At 40.1% G+C, this 17,776-nt stretch overlaps 1 long non-coding RNA gene across 5 annotated transcripts in view; it reads left to right on the top strand.

The window, feature by feature from the left end:
- Nucleotides 1-17,222, top strand: part of LOC141574017 (uncharacterized) — a 65,047-nt gene extending 47,825 nt beyond the window's left edge. For 3 of the 5 annotated variants that reach the window (XR_012500523.1, XR_012500526.1, XR_012500527.1), the window contains one exon: nucleotides 14,297-17,222. This is a non-coding gene — a long non-coding RNA (uncharacterized LOC141574017). The remainder of the gene's footprint in view (nucleotides 1-14,296) is intronic. The other 2 variants (XR_012500524.1, XR_012500525.1) reach the window with 2 other exon arrangements.
- Nucleotides 17,223-17,776: the final 554 nt, after the last annotated feature.

The raw sequence follows: 17,776 nt of genomic DNA on the forward strand, positions 1-17,776 counted from the left end.
TTACCAAATTCAAGATGAATGACACATCCATTACTTCACATTGCTAACTTTTTTTTTTTAGGTTAGAACGCTTAAGATTTACTCTCAGCAACTTTCGAGTGAACAGTACCATATTATTAACTATAGTCCCCATGCTGTGCATTAGAGCCTCAGAACTTGCTGTTCTTATAACTGGAAATTTGTACCTTTTGACCTACATCACCCCATTTCCCCTCTCCCCAGCCCTGGCAACCATCATTCTCTTCTATATTTCTTTAAAATCACTTTTTAAAATGAAAAGTCTATACAGCCATTGAGGGAATGACACAGCAATTGAGGACAGGACACCCTGGTCACAAGCAAGATGGCGAAGATTCGACCTCCAGTGGACCTTGAGCTTCATGGCACAACCACAGGCGCCATGACAGTTCCCAGGCTGCCCATAAAAGGTCAAAGTGTGCTGGGGGGAGGTGTTTCCTAGAAATTCTCGCCCCTTCCTCAAAGTAGTTGGAATAATCCTCCTACTCATTAGCATGTGAGATTACAGAGGCTATAAAACCTAACAACCCTGCATCTCGTGGTTGCTCTCACTCACTCTGGCTGTGATGCTCACTTTCTGAGATGGCCCAAACTCTGTCTATGGAGTGTGTATCTCCTAAGCCATCTTCCCTTCTGAGAGAGACAGATCACTCTCTGTCCTTGGAATGTGTATCTCTCTAAGTAAAATTACTTTCGCTTTACTGTGCCTTGCTCTTGAATTCTTTCCTGTGCGAGGCAAGAGCCTATTCTCCCACAACAAAATGATACCATACAGTATTTGTCTTTCTCTGTCTGACTTATTTCACTGAGAATAACACCCTCCATGTTCATCCATATCGTCACAAATGGCACATTTCCTTCTTTTTTTTTTTTAAGGCTGAATAATATTCTATTACACATAAATACACATATAAATAAATATATAGAAATATATCACATTGTCTCTACCCATGTATTTGTCAAAGTACATTGAGGTCATTTCTGTAACCTGGCTACTGTGAATAATGCTGCAATGCACATGAGGGTGCAAATGTTCTTTGAGAACTGATTTCAGTTCCCTCGTGTACATGCTTAGAAGTGGGATTGCTACATTGTATCGTAGCTCTATTTGTAATCACTTGTTTCTCCTTAATGTAGTAGCTCAACACCTTTCTAATCCATCTATGTCCATCGTAACAGTATCAGAGTTGTACACTGGGATGGATTCTAGACAACGTGGGAAAAGAAAAGTTTGATCATGTTTGCAGAAGTTGAGTACTCAAATACCACAAACGTTATTTGTGAAATGAGTAAACAATGCTACTTGCATGTTAGGTTTCAAAATTATGCTTTTGTGATCAGTAAAGCACAAATTATTTTGTTGAATGAATTGAATAATATCTTTTTGTCATCTTTGATTTTACCAATCAATAAATGTTAAACACCATCATGTACAAGACACTCAATTGATTTTTCTTTAAAAGGTGGTTCTATTGCACAAAGAATTATTGGCATTATTAAGTAGTTAATGAACTATCTCCTCTAAATGAGTCACAGTGAATATCCTACTTCCCAAGTGCTTCACCAGAAAGCAGCATATTCCTTGAGCTGGAACATTTTAGTTCTATAGAAAAAAAAATTAAAAAATTCTGACATACAGTTTGGTGATGAAGTTAGCAAAGAAATATTGCTGCACATGCTTAAAAAATAAGTATAGATTATGAAATACTTTTAAATGCAAAGAACACTGTAATAAAAGACTAGGGCATAAAATCTTGACTTCAGCTCAGTTTGACATATTGTGTACTGTCTGAACATAACCTCCAGAAGAAAGCCTGCAAATTCAATGCCACACAGATAGGAATAAGAATGTTTGCAAAATCTTGTCAAAAATAAAATAAAGCTGTATATACAGTTAAAAGTAGAAGAGCTATTTTAAGCCAAGTTCTGTGTCACAAAGCTCATGACTTCGATTTCCTTTCATGTCACTAAATGGAACAGTCCAATAATCAAAAGCAAAATGCAGGAAAAGGGGAAAGGAAAGTTGAGAAGTTACCAAAACATTATTATTGCTGTTGAGAAACCTCACATTGCTGTAGTTTTGTGTAAAGCCCTGTAACCTTCCTGGCTGTGTGTGAGGGTTAGATCTTTCTCCCGTGTATACAAGAAGGGCCACCACTGGATCCAGCTATTTTTATTCTGGTTCTTTTGTTCTCACTGCTCTGCAGAAGAAGAGAAAATGTTCTTAAGTAGTGTAAATAAGCTATAAGATCTGAAAGATTTAAATAAAACTTTTGAAACCATGAAATCTGAGATGGAGCCCTGAAGCCTTACTCTGACGTTATCCAAAAACACAACAGTTTTACACACACACACACTTTCTGGTGATGGCTAGATTAACATAAAATTTTTCCTTCCAATGCTTATAAGAATGCAAATCTTTGGAAAGGTAATTTGAATTTATATTTTAAACAGATACTTAATGAAGCCAAAATATCAGCCAAACATGTTGTGACATTCACTAAATGAATCTGAAATGAAACCCAAACATACTTAACTGGGCTGAAAACATTGGAACGAAGTCTGTATTCTCCAAACCTATTGAGCAGAAGCAAAACCGAACCGTCAACATCTTTTTTGATGCAAACCAATTAATTCCGTTGGAATTTCCATTCCTGCTTCCAGTTGAAAATTTATTCTGAAAGTGTCTTGGATTTAGTGTGGCTCATTGGCCAGGTTGCTAACTCTTTACAGGGAGCCCCAGTCTTCCTTAAAGCCCCTTTGGAGGGAAGCAGCTATGAGGAACCTGGAGACGGTGTGGGATTTTTTTCCCCACAAAACGATGATTAAACATAATAGTCATAAATAATGATAATTTCTACTGTTTCCTCAGTGATTCCTAGGTTTTCCCTACTGGGGAATCTTTTGAACAAATGTTCATCCCACTGACAATCATTTTAATTGGAATTTAGGAGATGGCTAATATTATACACAATAACACATCCAGATAAAATCGATGGTCCTAAAAGGCCAACTTGTTTTTGCCATTGCTCCAATTAAAGTGCAGCAGTAAAAAGCAGAACTGACATTGATTTTCCTTTTGCTTTTTTGAAAATAGATTTTTTTCCTTGATAAACAATGGAAAAAAAAGTGTATTCTACAGAACCGTTTTTCTTTGTGCTGTATAAGGTTGTTTCTAATGTACTATTGGTTATCTACTAGATAATGAGCAAAGTTTAGTACCAATTAGTCCATTGCCATATTTCCTTTTGCTTGTTTTCATTCAACTCATTTCAAAATACCAAGGAGGAAAAATAAGGAAAAAAGCAAAGACAGGAATTTAGGCTTAAAAACTGCGTAGAATATGTCACTCAAAGGCAGATTAACCACAGCAGTTTTTCACATGATGGGGGAAGGTGTGGCCCAAATTATATTCAGAACAATAAATAAAATATTTTAAACCATTCAAGATTTTAAAAGAGGCTATAAATTGCAAATGGGAAGTACAGATCACATGAGTATTACCATGCCAAAGTGACAACATAAAAATTAAAATCAAAATGTAAATTTGACTTTGGAGTACTCCCTTTCATCACCGTCATACACAACTGTGTCTATTTATAACGTGAGTCCTAGGGGGAGGGGGCAGGAGGAGGAAGTGAATCATGAAAGATGTTTTGATTTCATGACTGAGATTCAATGGCAGGCTTATCTCGGTGATGCATGTGCTATACCACATGGGTGCATACCTCGAGTTACAATTTCCTGTTATTCTTTATTTCTGTAGAACAAATGTAGCACAAATGTGGAAGCAAGTTATAGTAGGTATAAAATGTATCTCTCACTACAAGCCATGACAGAAAAAGCCATCCAGACCTCCATCCTGTTCCAATAATCTCTATTTGCATACATCAAGGAAACACAGGATTCTTTGTGAAAACCTCCAGTGTGCCTGGGAATGATTTATTGGTCTCACAGTCACATCTTTCCTGATTTAATATTAGCTCCAAGGAAAAAGATCCTTTCCGCTGAGTGACAGCAGCCTTCAGGACAATAAGAATTCTTGGAGAGTCTTTCGTCTCAAAATGAGTTACCCCTGGATCCAGGGACACCTAACCAAGGTGTTTACAGCCCTGGGTCACTGGGTCAGACAAGGGACCACACCATTAGCCTCCATTTTCCTTTGAGAGATATACAAAACATTCCCTCCCATCAAGTTAGGAAACTTCCATTAGTTGTCATTTCTCAAAAAAGAATTATGTCTGCATCTAGAATACACACATTACCAAGATGAGCTGGAAATTGGATCTTGTTTAGGCAATCAAAACATCTTTGGTGATTCACTTCCCGTCACTGAACTAAAAAAGTGAAAGCACAAATAACCACACTTCACACATAATTATCTTGAAAGGCAGCATTTTGCTGATTTGAAAGTCATTTCTAGAACACATCTTCATAGAATTCCCTCCTTCTGCAACCCACAACAGCCTGATTCCCCACCCACCTTCCCCTACTCCTGCCCAAGTGGGAAGCGTATAGGATGCATTTGATGTGTAGTGGGGGTGGAAATGACTTTCACATCATTAAATGCAACTGAATACTTAATCCTGGAGTAGGCATCTTGCTTCTTTTTTTCAAGATATGGGTGGAGTAGGAGAAGGAAGATTAACTGTGTTGTGCAAAAATGTAATTAGTACATTGGAAAGGATTGAGATGCTCACAAAACAAATCGGCCCATTCATGGAAAATAGAAAAATAGTCAAAGCTTATCTATGCTGTCAGAAGTAAGGATGGGGGTATCCCTTGTGGGGATAGTTGCTGGAAGGGAATGGATAACGTTCTGTTTTTTCATCTGACTGCTGCTTACAGGGGTGTGCTTTGTGAAGACTGAGGAAGCTCTACACTTCACATGTGCACTTTTGGAAACTTCCTGCTTAGTAACGAGAGTAGAAAATTTGCAGGCATGTCTAAACAATGCCGTTTGCTGTTAGATCTGGTTGTATGAACTGCTGATGACCCTTGGTATTATATTATTTTTAAAAACCTTTTATTTTGAAATAATTGTAAATTCACAGGAAGTTACAAAAGAGAGTACCGGGAGCCTCCTGTAACCTTTACCCAGTTTCCCTTAGTGGCTGTATTTTATATAATTACATTATAATACCAAATCCAGGAAATGGACATGGATACCAGCACCATGTGTATGTATAGCTTTAGTCATTTTCGTCAGTAGATTCCTGTGATGACCACCCTCAAGAGGCAGACCCATTACACCACCACAAAGATCTCTCCTGCCTCCAGTCCGAGTCAAACCCCACCCCTTCTTCTCCACCGTTCCCAACCCCTGGTAGCCATTAATCTGCTTCCCATCTCTCTAAATCTGCCTCTTTAGGAATGTTATAAATGGAACCACACCAGTAGTATTTGACCTTTTCAGATTGTTGTTTCTCTTAATTAGCATAATGTCCTTGAGATCCATCCAGGTTGTTACCTGTATCAGTAGTTCATTCCCTTTTATCGCTGAAAAGTATTTCACAGTATGATATGTGTAGTTTATTTAGCCATTTACTTATTGAGAGACATTTTGGTTGTTTCCGGTTTCGGGTGTTACAAATAAAGCTGCTGTGACCTTTCATGTATAGGTTTCTGTTCAGACATAAATCTTCATTTCTCTGTGATAAATGCCCAGGAATGCAATTGCTAGGCTGTATGGTAGATACATATTTCTTTTTTTTTTTTTTTAAAGAAATTGTTAAACTACTTGACATTCCCACTAGCAATGTATGAAAGGCCCAGTTTCTCTGCATCCTTGCCAGCATTTATGTTACCATCATTTTTTAAATTTTTCTCTGCTAGTAGGTGTGCAGTGATAGTTCATCATGGTCTTGATTTTAATTTCCCTAATGGCTAGTGATGTTGAACAACCTTTCATGTGCTTATTTGCCACTCATGTATTCTCTTCAGTGAAATGTCTCTTCCTGTTTTTCGCCCTCTATTTTGTTTCCTTTTTTTTGCTATTTTGCCTAATTAATTCCCTCCTTATTTTAGCTTATTCTTAAAATAACTAAAAATGTTCCCCCCTGTTTGAGTATCTGCAGGTTGTTGTTTCTGCTGGGGATGACTGACTCCTCCCGCTTGTTTCCAGGGCGCCTCTGCCGTCTCGCCCCCTCTGCACTGCTCACCCTCTTCATTCTGTCTGGAAAGCCACTTTCTAGACTCTCTGTCTCCCTTATTCTGTGGTTACTGATGGAACTTCAAAGTCCTAACGGACTCAGCTCCGATGACAGCTTCGATGACAGGAAGACTTGACTTCTCCTACCAAATATACATAATCAGGAATCCCCCAGACTGGCACAGTACTTTAAGAACTAGTTCCAAGTGGCACCCTGGCCAATGCTATTGGTGGCCCGTCCGTGTGCCACTTGGCATTTCCTCCCACAGACTTTTGTGCCAGCTGCCACTCCTCCCTGTCTTTCTCTGTCCAGAGGCTTTCTCTGACTTCTGGAGGCTGCTCCATCGGGGAAGAGGTACTGCCAGTAGCCCTCAACCAGTGGGTAGTAGGTACCGCAGCTTCTGCCCCTGACTTGAGATTACTGATTGCCCAGAGCTCCCATGTGGGATGAAGCCCCCATTGCCTACAGAGGTGACTAACTGGCTTGATCACACCCCTCTTATCCATTGCCTTCCCTGTCTCACTTTCTGACTGGCATTTTCTGAGGCTCCTCTCCTGCATAAACTCCAATAATTGTGTCAGGTTCTGTCAAGTAGGCAGCAAGCATTACCTTCTACCTTGATTGATAGTAACCCACACACCCGGGGTCTTTCCTACAAAACTGACAGCTTTTTTTTTTTTTTTTTTTTTTTTCTTTTTCAGAAAGGAAACTAGAAAGAGAGAGAGAAAAAAAAAAAAAAACCAAGAGGAGATTGTGGCAGAGAAAATAGCACGTGCAAAGGCCATGAAGCTAACATATTCTCAGTATGTTCAAGGCAGAGTTAAGGTATCGGTGGTGCAGCAGGGAAGTGAGCAAGGGTAAATTACATGGCTGTGGCTGGAGATGAGCTCGCGTAAGGAAGTTCCAGCCTTCCCCTTCTTCAAATTGAGGGTGAGAGAGAAGACAGAAACAAGTGGCTGAGGAGAATTTTATGGCCGAGTGGCTCTGGAAATGGAATGTTTCTCATTAATGTCATCAGTGTCTCATGGGTCTTCAATACATCAATGCACACAGGCCATTTCTCCTGGCATTTTCATGTTGTTAATACACATGGTCAAAGCAATTAGAAACCTGAGGATATTCTTGTTAAATGGAACACTGGATACACAAACAAGGTTCCAGGTTATATATTTATTCGTTAAACAGATATGAAGACAGCCCATATTGTTGGGTTGGGTTTTGTGCTGGGGTTGACATGACAGCCTGTGAACTGGGCAGAGATACTAGCCCTTTTCAGGATGGGATGTACCGTACAGTCACTGAATTTTGGTCAGATCTTAATTGTGCTACATTCTCATGTTATTAATCTCAAAGATGAAACAACTTAAATCTTGACACAAATCCTCCCCAAACCAGGGAATAAGAACATTAAACACCAACCAGTTGTATCTATGACCAGAGGCCATGAACCTTTTCTGCAGAGCTGAAAAATAGATTTCATTCTTGACCTGAGACATTGCCATTTATCTCAGAATTGATCAAAGTCTGTAAGACTCGGTGACTTTGAGGAGGAAAAAGTTCCCTGGAGACCAAGCTGAGAGGTATCCAAATCCATTTCATTTCAGATTGAAGGTAGACTTTCAGGATTTTCATAAACATGAAAAAGTGCCCAGCATCATTACTCACTGGGGACACGCAAATCAAAACTACAGTGAGGTGTCACCTCACCCCTTTAAGAATGGCTATTATTAAAAAGACAAGAGATAACAAATGCTGGTGAGGATGTGGAGAGAAGGGAACCCTGGTGCATGGTTGAGGGGAATGTGAATTGGTTCAGCCACTATGAAAAACAGTATGAAAATTCCTCAAATAATTAAAAATAGAACTACCATATGACCCAGCTATTACACTTCTGGAAATATATTTAAAGGAAATGATGTCAAAGAGATACCTGCACCCCCCTGTTCACTGCAGCTCTATGCACAATGATCAAGACATGGAAACAACCTAAGTGTCCACTAGATGAATGGATTTCTATTTATGGAGCCATGTGTTTAATGGAATGTTACTTAGCCACAGAAAAGAAGGAAATCCTACCATTTGTGACAAGATGGATGGACCTTGCGGGCATTATACTAAGTGGAGTAAGTCAGACAGAGAAAGACAGTTACTATGTGATATCTTATATGTGGAATCTGGAAACACCAAACTCATAGAAACAGACAGTAGAATGGTGGTTGCCAGAGGCTAGGGGTGGGGGAAGTGGGGAGATGATGGTCAAAGAGCACAGATTTTCCAGCTATAAGATAAATGAGTTCTGAAGATCCAAGGTACAGCGTGCTGACTATAGTTAACAACACTGTGTTGTGTGCTTGAAAGTCACTATGAGAATGGCGCTTTAACGTTCTTTCCATAACAACAATAAGATGGTAATTATGTGAAGGATGCGTAAACTCACCTTATTATGGCAAACATTTCACAATATATACATGTATCAAATTATCACATTGTACGTCTTAAACTTATACGATGTTCTATGTCAACTGTATCTCAGTAAAGCTGGCAGGGAGTAAGGGAAAGGTACACCATTACCAAGGAAAAGAAATGTAAATACAGTAAGCCCATCTTGGCATCCTCCTTGTATGCATTTTGAGGGATAAAATATTTAAGAAGGGATAATTCGTTTGCATTAGACTAGCTTTCTCTTAGCTATGTACCTTTGTTTTGTAATCCCATTATCATGTCTGCATAACAAATCACCCCCAAAATACAGTGGTTTAAAACAACAGAGGGATTTTTTTGCTCACAAATCATCAGTTTGGGCAGAGCTCCCTAGGGATTAGCTGTCCCTGCTTCATTTGTCTTCTGCTGGAAAGGGGGCTGGATGCTGGAATCATATTAAGGTCCACTGTCTCATGTGTCTTGTGGTCGATGCTGAGAAGATGAAATAGCTGGGGCTGGCAGGGCCAGGGCTCCTGGGGCATGGCTGTCTATCTCTGTGGAAGGCCACCATGTGGTCTCCCTTACTTTGTAGCTTCAGTGTAGCTGAACTTCTCATATTGGCCCAGGGTTCTCAAAGTACACATCCCAAAAGATAGTGTCAGGCAAAGCCATGTTACCTTTCATTACCTGGCCTCAGGAATCATGCATCACACCTGCCAAAGTCTATTGACCGAGGCAGTTACAAAGGTCCACCCAGGTTCAAGGGAGGAGACACAGGTGGAGAAGAACCAGTGTCACATTGTAGGAAGAGCATGTGGGATATGATACATGCTGTTTGGGCCATCTTTAGAAAATACTGTCTGCCACATCTTGCTTTTTCTAGTATGTGCTGAACTGCAGACCTATGAATTCTCTCTCATTGTCTAGGAGGCAAAATAACTCACAGCTTTCAAGATCCAAGTCTGGCTCCTTGAACAGAGCAACTTGAAATGATAGAAAGATTAAGAAAACACTCATATTATGTACCACATTCAACAGGGCTGTACCTGGGCATTGCGCTGGAATCATATAGAACTGAGTCTGAATCTCAGCTCTGCCATTTTTAACTCAGTTCTCTTCATCTGTCAAAAAAGTATGGAATTCCTATCTCAGGATAGTTACAGTGATTAAATGAAATAGTTCAAGTAAATCCTGAACAGAATGCCTGCCCATATGTTTACTGGCTTTAGAGGGGAGTGTTAGCGATTGAGGTAGAAATTAATAGCAATGAAGTATTTTTAAAAATGTCTATTTTGAGTCATCTGTGTAGATTTTCTTCTGTGGTTCCCCTAAATTACACAATAAGTGAGCTTCCTTCAGTTTTTTTAATATATATATATATATTATATATATATGTATATATTTTTATTGAAGAATAGTCAGTTTACAGTGTTTTGTCAATTTCTGGTGTACAGCACAATACTTCAGTCATATGGAAACATACCTATATTTGTTTTCATGTTCTTTTTCACCATAACTTACAACAAGATATTGAATATAGTTCCCTATGCTGTATAGTAAACTTTAGTTTTTTTAACACCTTTATTGTGGTGTAATTTATGTATAGTAAACTACACATATTTCAGATATACCATTTGATAAATTGTGATAGATGTAGGCACCTATGAAACCACCACAATCAAGATACCTAACATTCCATCACTCCCCAAGAGGTGCAAATTTCTAATTCCCAATTTATCCCCTCCCACACCCTTTACCCCCTGGTAACTGTAGTCTGTTCTCTATGTCTATGTCTGTTTTGTAAATAATTCCTTTAGATTTATACCACTCAAGCTCAGAAACATTATTGTTGAAAAACCTATGTGTATTTGATGAATGCACATGGCTTTGAATTGAACAGAATCAAATCAAGTGCTCTCTAAAAATAACACCTCAGTTCTGTTCTTGGTTCAGCCTGTGAATCACCATAGGGCTTGGCTTTGTGCATGTTGCACGAGTATGATGTTGCTTTAGGGCTGGCCCTTTCCACTATAGAAGATTCATCAGTTAGGTTCATCTGCAAAACTGATAAATGGTCGGGTGTGTGGTGTGTGCCCTCCAAAGGGAGGCACTGCCCTTTGGGAAAACTGTGAGCCCACCGGGGACCCCACAGGGCTCTCTCTTTCCATCTCCTTCCATCAGAAGCTTGCTATTAGCGCTTCTCATTCATCATGAGACCACAAACCCTCCCGTGACCGCTTTCACTGCTGTCTTCAACTGTCCATCTGCTCTTACTCTCAAGCTCTGTGTTTCATTGAAAGCCTGTAGAACCTTTGAGGGAATGTAATGTGTGTTCTACTTGACTAGTTCTTTCATCATATATTTGTAACACCCACCACTGTCTAGGCACTGTTCTTGGTCTCAGAAAGCCACAGTGAGATACAGAAGCTCCCAGTCTTAGGCTGGGCTCCCCCAGAAGCACAGCTGGAGACACTGACTCATGTGCAGTAGTATATTTTGGAGGCAAGATCAGGAAACACCAGTAGGTGGGTGGGGAAGTGGGACACCCGAGAGAGGAGCCACGAAGGGGTATGTTTCAGCAGGTTAAACACTGTGGGCAGCTGGGAAACAGTGCAGGGTACATTTCTCAGAGTTATCACACACAAGGGGTGCAGGAGCTGGGCTGTTTGTACCCCGTCACCTCCCATCAGGGCAGTTCCTGGGCTCCTCTGCAAAAGTTGGTCCCAGCAGCCGGAGAAAGCTCTCAGGCAGATACTTGGGTGTGGTGCAAGGTGGTCCAGCGTGGATTGAAATAATGAGCTGAGGGGACGTATTAGTTTCCTGGGGGCTGCTATAACAAAGCCATAACCACAAACTGGGTGGCTTAGACGAGCAGACATTTGTCCTCTCACGGTTCCAGAGCCTTGAAGTCTGAAATCAAGGTGTAAATGAGGCGGTGTTCCCTCTAAAACTGTGAGGGAATCCATCCTCGCCTCTTTCTGCTTCTGCTGGTCTGTTGGCCGCCATTGACATTCCTTGGCTTGGAGATGCATCACTCCAATCCTCTGTCCACACATGGCACTCTCCTGACGCCCTCGTTTCATCCTCCCTCGTGTATGTCTATCTCTGTGTGCAAATTTCCCCTTTTTGTAAGGACACCGTTTGGATTGGGGGTCACTCTAATGACTTTATTTTAACTTGATTTTCTTGGTAAAAAGCCTGTTTCCAAATAAGGATACTTTCTGAGGTCCTTGGGTTAGGACTTCAACATGTCTTTTTGGAGAGACAATTCAATCCATAACGGGATAAAAGTGGGGTGCTGGCATCATCTGATGTAGTCTCTGCTTTAAAGAGCCTAGTAGGGGAAAACTAACAATAAAGAAATCATATGAGTGCAGTGTGTAAGATGCAGGAAGGTCATATGAGCAGTGGAGAAAAATACAGAAGGCAAGCAGGATGCTTCTTTGTAATCCCTAAAAGCCTTAGCACAGTTCTCCACACAAAGCTGAGGTTAAGTAAATGCTTGTAAGTGTCGTGACCAAGTCTATAAATACAGAGAGCCTTACTATCCACATTATTATTCACAGGATGTTTTAATACCCGCCGGTGATAATCCAGTGAGCGCGCTAGTCTTTGTATCTCTTGTAATTTTAACTGTATTCATTTACTCACTAAGGACTTTTAGCAGCTCCATATGTTGAAATGTTGAGCTCAGTAAACTGATCAGTTAGAAGTAAATCATAACCTCCCTGGAGAAGACGGATTATTATTTTGAGGACGAAGAGTTTGCATTTTGACATACATGTTCATATAAAGTGCCTCCAAAAAAGGGCAATTTTAGGAAACATTAGCCTGAAAGTGGAGTGTCCTCACGGAAGCAGTCTCCTAGCTTACTTAAGGTGGTCGCAGTGGTACCTCTTTCTACCCATCTCATGAGGCTCTCATTTGGTGCATTTAATTTTATTATTATTATTTTTTAATGCTACTCCTTAGCAACTCAGAAGTAGGCATTCTAAGCACTGAGGATATAATTACATAAAAATGCTCTGGCTTTGTTTCAGTTTCACAGTGGTAGAAATTATAGCAATAAAAACCTTCGAACTCTGTATAATGGGGAGAAAATGACATTAATGCTAAACAATGGGTAATAATTGAGAGGTGTTGTCAAGCAGTACAACGACAGAAAATTCATCTTGCTGATCATCTTTGTTTCTCTGAATAATTACCAGTTATCAAAAAGGGAACAAGTTGGTGCTATAATCCCTCTCTGTTATTAATTGGAAGAGGGTCGATTTTCATCTTGTTTTGGCAGCCCTTACCTAAACTGTTAACAGTTTCTTGACTCTACATTATCAGGTTAAGTCTCCAGTTGTAGCTGTTGACTGGGCATCCTCTCTCTGCTCTTTCAAATCTTGCTCCCTGGGCTCTGTGCCCTGAGACCCATGGGGTTCCACTCAATACTGGTCTTAAATACAGTTTTTTCTTTCTTTTTCTTTTTTTTTTTAAGCTACTAAGCACAGTTTGAATGCCAGTGCTTTCAATTAAACCTTCTAGGTTTTGTACTGGTGTTAAATAGGGCACCACTGGGGTTGGTTGCCTCCAATGAATGTAAGAACTAAGGGAAACTGTAGGGTGTAGAGACAGATGATCTTTTTAAACAATATAATGGAAATAAAAGATTGAGCAGGCTGCTCTTTCCCTCTTTCCCTTGCTCGAGTTAGAATAGAAACGCCGTAAATGATACTCTTAAACAACTGAGCCACAGTAAATATATCACTGACAAAGAAGGAAAAAAAAATACAAAGAAATAAAAGCGGCCTTTAGTTAACTGGGTTAGTTATTGGCAACACATATGTTAAAACAGAAAAGACGGGCGATCCAACGTTCAGGGTTGATGTCATACGCAACAAGATTACATAGTGAAGAGACTCCTTCCCTTTTCCTTCTTGTGGTCTTTTTGTGGCCTGTGTGGAGGACCAAGTCAGCTTCCTCTCATTGTCACAGACACTGAAAGGTCAAGAGGACAGTAGCCAGGCTGGTGGTGCCCCGCCCATGACCCCCACCCACCTTGTCCCCGGCATGCTGACTGCTTCACCCTGTAAGCCTATGACTGTCTTCCTGAGCACGTCCTCTGGCAACAGAAACCAGGCTCAGCCCATCCACAGGGCAGGTGAGAGGTAGGGGGACGTCACTGTCCATGGGGGCAGCCCTTCAGGTGAGACAACTCCGAGTGTGGTGTGTCCTGGCTTCTCCCTAGACATCCTCAGTTGGATGGACAGAACTAAGTTGCTCACAGTGATAATGTGCCTGTAGTGCACCCAGCACTGGCTTCCCTTCTTCCTTGTTTCTTGGAATCACCCGCCAAATAAACTGCTGGTCCTCACGTTCTAGAGTTACCATCACTATGAAGATTTTAGTGTTTTAGCTATAACGGAGCTCTTTGGCCTTTATAATTGCACTTTTCTTCTCTCTTCAAAGCAATTTTCACAGCCAGTCCAGATTTTTCTGGAAACATTTTAATGTTGCTTAACATTTTAATATTGCTTTAAGAAAAAAAAAAGGTCAGATTGAAATATATATAAAATATATTTCATTTGACACAATATTTTATACAGACAATTTTCTTATTCATTGTGACTTGTTTAATGCAGTTACTGGAGAATTTGTAGTTAGATAGGTTGTCTGGCCACGATGAATAAGCTTACCACTGCCTGGCTCTCCTCCAGCTTACAATGAAAAACTTTGGACAGAATATGGGAAAAAAAATCTCCTTGAGATCTTTAAAAAAGAACGATATCAAATGGACTGGGGATTGGAGTCCAAACACGAGTAATGACCCATGTGGGGGTTGGAGCTGAGGCCGGGAAGTCGGAGGTGAGTGTCATATTTTCTTGTTTCTCCTTTGCCGCCCAGCTCTGCCCTGAGGGAGGGCTGAATCCCAGAACTGCACAGCAGATACTGAAAGCAAAAACTTTAGGGGAAACCCCTCTTTCTGACCAAAGAACTGGAAAAAATGGGACCTCTGCATGCTGGATGTTGTGGGGGGAATCCTCCCATCTTCTTTTTTCAGTCTTTCCCCTCCAACCTAGTCACTGAGCTGTCAGTATGAGGTGGTGGTGCGGGGACCTAAAACTTCAAGAGAAGCATTGTCTCTCTAGCCAGGGGAACCAGAAAAGGAGCTCCTGTAGTCTGGAAAGTGTGCACAATTCATGCTAATTTTCTCTTTCTCTTTTCTTTTGCCCCTTAATGTCAGAGTAGCCCTTTTTACACAGAATTACACAACATGGTGGGAGGCTCAGTACCTGAGAAGACTCTATGTTTCTGGCTAGAGGAACAGGAAAAGGAGCCCCCGGGAGTGAGACAGTGTGGGAGGAGACTCTGAGAGGAGAGCTGGAGAAATGGATTTCCAAATACTGGATGTGTAATGATTCAACTCTTGGAATCTCCCCTGAGCTAGGTACGTGTGGAACAATTCCATCAAAGCATAGCAAAAGTTCTGAGGCCTGGACTACAATAATAAATGACCCAAATATCAGGCTATCCTCTGAGCAGAGCAAAGCGCACCCAAACCACATAGCAAAGTCTTTGAAAACAGAATGGACATTGGGACCATCACCACTGAGGGTAAAACTTCTTGGCAGTCTGAGGTTCGTTGTGCTGATTACCAGTTAAAAAAGAAACCAATATTCACTCAGAGAATTTTAACAGAACCTAGAAATTTGCAAGAAAAAAAAATATCCTGGATACAATCCAAAATTATGTGACATACTAAGAATCACAAAAATCTGAAAACACTCAAGGGAACAGACTATAAATAGATGCAAAACACAAGATGACCTAAGTCTTGGAATTGTCAGTCAAAGGCTTAAAAGCGTTCATCCATTGTAACCATCCCCAATGAGATAAAGTTAATGGTCTTTAAGTTCTCAGTAGAGAAATAGAAATAATTTTTAAAACAATTTTTAAAAAGTTAATACCTCATGACATGTGAAGTGTATTTCAGGAAATAAACATTCAAGAGACAGTCAATTTAATTCGTTATATTAAAAAAAATCTTTGTGACAATTAAGCAAAGAGTTCTCAGATACATCAACAAAAGCACAATCTATACAACAAAAATTGATAAACAGTTTTTCAAAATTAAAAATTTTGTTCTTTGAAAGACTGTAGGAGAATGAAGAATTACAGACTAGGAGAAAATATTTGCAAATCGAGTATCTCATGAGGAACATTTATCCACAATACACAAAGAGCACTCAAAACTCATTAATAAGAAAACAATAATAAAATTTGCAAAATATCTGAACAGACACTTCACTAAAGGAGATATGTGAATGACATGAAAAGACGGCTAACATCATTAGCCATTAAGGATGTACAAATTTAAACTTCAACGGGATAGCAGTACATTCCTATGAGAATGGCTGCAATGAATAAAAACAGCAATGCTAAATGGCAAGGAAGGTGTTTCAAAACTAGGACAGATTCATTGCTTGTGGGAATTCAAAATGGTGCAGCCACTTTGGAAAAGAGCTGGGCAGTTTCTTACAGAGCTAACCAGATGTTGGCTCTATGACCCACCTCTTTCACAACTCAAGAGAAATGAAAATGTATGTTCACACATAAATTTATATACAAGTGTTTATAAGCAGCTTTATTCAGAATCTTCAGAATTGGACATGACTAAACATCCTCCAGTGGGTGAAAGGATGAAGGGTACATTCCTAAAAGAAAGAAGAGTGTCAATAAAAAGGAAGCAAACTATTGGTACGTGCCATGGGGTTGATAAATAATTACTTTGTTGTGCTAGTTTAAAGCAGACAGACTCAAAAGGCTACTACAGTATGAGTCCATATATATGACATCTGGAAAAAGGCAAAAAAAGGGGGATGAACATGTTTGCCAGGATTAGATTGCAGGGAGGATATTTGAATACAAGAGAGGGGAGAGAGGGAGAGTTGTTTTGGAGGCTAGAATTGTTCAGTGTCTTGACAGTGGTGGTGGGTACATAACTCTATGCATTTGTGAAGGCAGAATAATAACCCCCCAAAATGACCACTTCCTAATCCCCAGAACCAGTAAATATGTTAGTTTATGTGACCAAGGGGAGTTAAAGTTGTGAACAGAATTAGTTTCTAATCGGTTGATCTTAAAATAGGGAACTTATCCTGAATTACCCAGGTGGGCTCAGTAAAATCACCAGCTTTCTAGAAGAAGGTGGAAAAGGACAGTGTGATGTGATTTGAGAAAGACTCAGCCTGCCTCTGCTGACTTTGGAGATTCAGCCACAAGTCAAGGAATGTGGGAAGCCTCTAGCTGGAAAAAGCCGGGAAAGGGATCCTGCCCAGAACCTTCAGAAAGGAATGAAACCCTGATGCCTTAGTTTTAGCCGAGTGAGACTCGAGTCAGACTTCTGACCTTTAGAACTGCAAGGTAATACAGTTGTGTCATTTAATGCACTCAGTTTGAGGTATTTTATTATGATACCAATAGAAAACTAATACAGCATTCATTTACCCAAACATACAGAATTGTGTATCAGAAGTGGAGTTTACTTTGTGTTAATTAAAAAATAAATTGAAAACCTTTAAAGCTAAGTTTGTGGTTCTCATTGTATTTTGGTTGGCCAGCACTGGTCTAGACCATGTCAGAAGGAAGGAACCTTGTTAGTCTGAGTATCCAGCATGGAAACTGATGTGAAACACTGTAACTACCAAACGTGTGTTAGACTCACATGTGAATTAGAAGAGTTGGCTGCATTGTGCCCTCCTCCCCTTTTCAAGCTTATCCTCCAGCCGCCTAGAAACTCAAGGACCACCCCCTCCCCTTCCCTCTGATACACTCTCCTCTTCCTGACCTATTTCTGTTCCTTGTTAGAGCCAGGGAAGATGCATGAGATGAATTCTTTGTTTTAAAATGAGTGTGAGCACAGGGACTCGGTTTTACAAACAAGAGTTAAGTACATTTGGACAAATACCTATGTACTTGAGCTGGAGAATACATGAAATAAAGACAGTCACAGAAAATAGAAGGCTTTGGTTGTCTTCAAGTAGCGTGTGAGCACCATGGATGAAAAGTGCTGCAGATTCATAATGTAATTACTCTGTGTTGTTTTCTGAATTCAGACACTTCAGTATTACTGTGGGTGTTATTTCTGATCATCAAGTAATTTGTACAGGGTTTTGTATTCTTTAGAAGAGGCTTAG

The sequence above is a fragment of the Camelus bactrianus genome, chromosome 19 (assembly GCF_048773025.1).
Source record: "Camelus bactrianus isolate YW-2024 breed Bactrian camel chromosome 19, ASM4877302v1, whole genome shotgun sequence".
Taxonomy (NCBI): domain Eukaryota; kingdom Metazoa; phylum Chordata; class Mammalia; order Artiodactyla; family Camelidae; genus Camelus; species Camelus bactrianus.